Here is a 2,243-nt window from a genome sequence, read left to right as displayed (position 1 = left end):
CCATCACGAGGGTCCCACCTTGTGATACAAAAACCTCCCAGAGTCCCCACCACCCCCACCTAATACCAGCAGCCCGCAGGATAGGAATTTGGGGAAGCGGAGAGGCACAAAACTCCACACCATATCAGATGAATGGTTTTATTCTAGAAGATTTTCTGTGTTTCACAGGATCCTGCTTTCTACCCCTGTACTCCTTTGTACTGATTTTAGAATGTTTCACCTCAAATGTTTAGCTTGCTGGTTCATGTTCAGTTATATCCATTTTACTACTATTTGAGTTTATTTTAAAGAACTAAGCTTTACTGTGAGTTTTAGGTTTTCTTTTTGGATTTCCATTTTTTTTTTTAGATTTCTGTTTTTTTAATGTGATTTATCAATATGTGTAATGTATAATAAAATGTGTATAATGCTAAATTTAGCATCCTAGTCATACAGTTCAGTAGCATTCAGATCTTAGCCCACCCATCCCCACTTTTGAATTCCAAAATTCTTTCTATATTGCAGAGCTGAAACTGTACACACATTAAACAATAACTCTGTATGTCTCTTTATCGCCAGCCTCGGGCAACTAACATTCTAGTTTTCTGTCTTTATGAATTTAACACTCCAGCTACCTCATATAAGTGAAATCATACAGTATTTGATCTTTTGTATATGATTCATTTTACTTAGCATAATGTCTATAAGGTTGATCCATGTGACACCTCATGTCAAAATGTCATTCCTTGTACAGGTGACTAATGCTCCATGGTATTGATATATTACATCCATTCATTCATTCGTTCCACTGATTGATCATTCATCTATTGATAGATATTCAGCATTGGCTCCATGTTTTGACTATTGTAAAAAATGCTTCTATGACATGAGTATAAATGTATCTCTTAGATATCTGCTTTCAGTTCTTCTGAGCATCTGGTTGGTTTTTGTTTGTTTGTTTTTTATTTTGTTTTGTTTTTGCCTTCTCTAATTAGAATGGATCACAACCACGTAGGTCTTTGAGTAGAGACTAATTTGGATTGTGTCCTGGACACTGCGGTGAGTCTTGTATGACAGTGTACTGGATTCTCTTATAATCCTCTGCAAGTGCTGATTTTTTTCATTTGTTTTAGAAGATCATTAGCTTAAGGAGATCCAGATTTTAAGCTGCCTTTTGTCTGTGTGTACAGAGATTCACATCTCAGTTTAGTTTCAAGTGTGCCATGCCACTTTGGGCCTGTTCCACAAAAACATTAGCAATGAATCGATGCAAACCTTGCAGGCTTCACACACAGAATTAGGGAAGCCAGCTCTTCGCAGTGCTCTCTTTCGCTTCATCTCCCTGTCACTCTCTGGCAGTCAGCCATGGTTATCTGGCCACTTTCCCTTGATTCTCCTGGCTGTTTTGTTTTCGTTTGGGAGTTCTAGTTGCCTATGACTGGTCACTCCATGACTACAGGCAACCTTCAGTGTAAACTTCCACCAGCGAGAAGCTCAGCCCCAACCCAAGTCATTTTTCCAAGTTTTGATTCCGCCCAGCAATCTGCCTCAGTTCGTTTACTATTTGAATCATCAGGGAGTATTTTCTTTATGGTTCACTCAAAGTTTACAGTTTTAACCAGGAAGGTTGATCTAAAGGTAAACTCTTTTTAAGGTCTCATTTCTCTACATCTTAAAGTAATTCAGTCCATATTTCTTGTCCTATCCTTACACGGAGTCTTATGGGGCTTATTAGATGAAGCACAATTTAGTAACCAAAATCCATTAAAAGCAATTCAAACAATATAGGTCTCTCTCAAAATGTTGATGAAAATATAATCAAAATGCACAGCAACACTTTTGAAATTATCTTTCCCCATTACCTTAGCTTTGATTTTATCTTATGGCTGTATTTGCTTTGAAGCTTCACTCTAAAGTCCTAAATAAACTTGAGACTCACTCAGCCCACATAGGTTTTTCATTCTTTCCTCTTCGTCCTATTCCAATTTCTCTTTTATAGAAGCACTGTGTAGTCTACCCTTTCACTGTGCAACAATTGAACTGATCCTTTTCTTTGCAACATTTGTCCCTACTACTCTTCTTGGGAGCAACTTAAACCCAGAAACAAAAATGACGAACTCAGAATCCTCCTGAGAAAATGATATATCCCTGAGCAGGGAAGCTAACTAACTGTTCAAAGATAAGAATGTGTTTCGGCAAGAGCCAATGTGTTTGAGAGTGAAAAAAGAGAAAATTATAAAAATCAAATTCATAACTTAATACTT

General features: G+C 37.2%; 1 protein-coding gene across 2 annotated transcripts in view; it reads left to right on the top strand.

Annotated features, from left to right (window-relative positions):
* Myocd (myocardin) overlaps positions 1-2,243 on the top strand; it is a 96,148-nt gene that overhangs the window by 31,693 nt on the left and 62,212 nt on the right. The gene's annotated exons all lie outside the window — the stretch shown is intronic.

Source organism: Octodon degus, unplaced genomic scaffold (assembly GCF_000260255.1).
Source record: "Octodon degus isolate 3935 unplaced genomic scaffold, OctDeg1.0 scaffold00253, whole genome shotgun sequence".
NCBI lineage: Eukaryota > Metazoa > Chordata > Mammalia > Rodentia > Octodontidae > Octodon > Octodon degus.
This window is presented reverse-complemented; position numbering and strand designations above follow the sequence as displayed.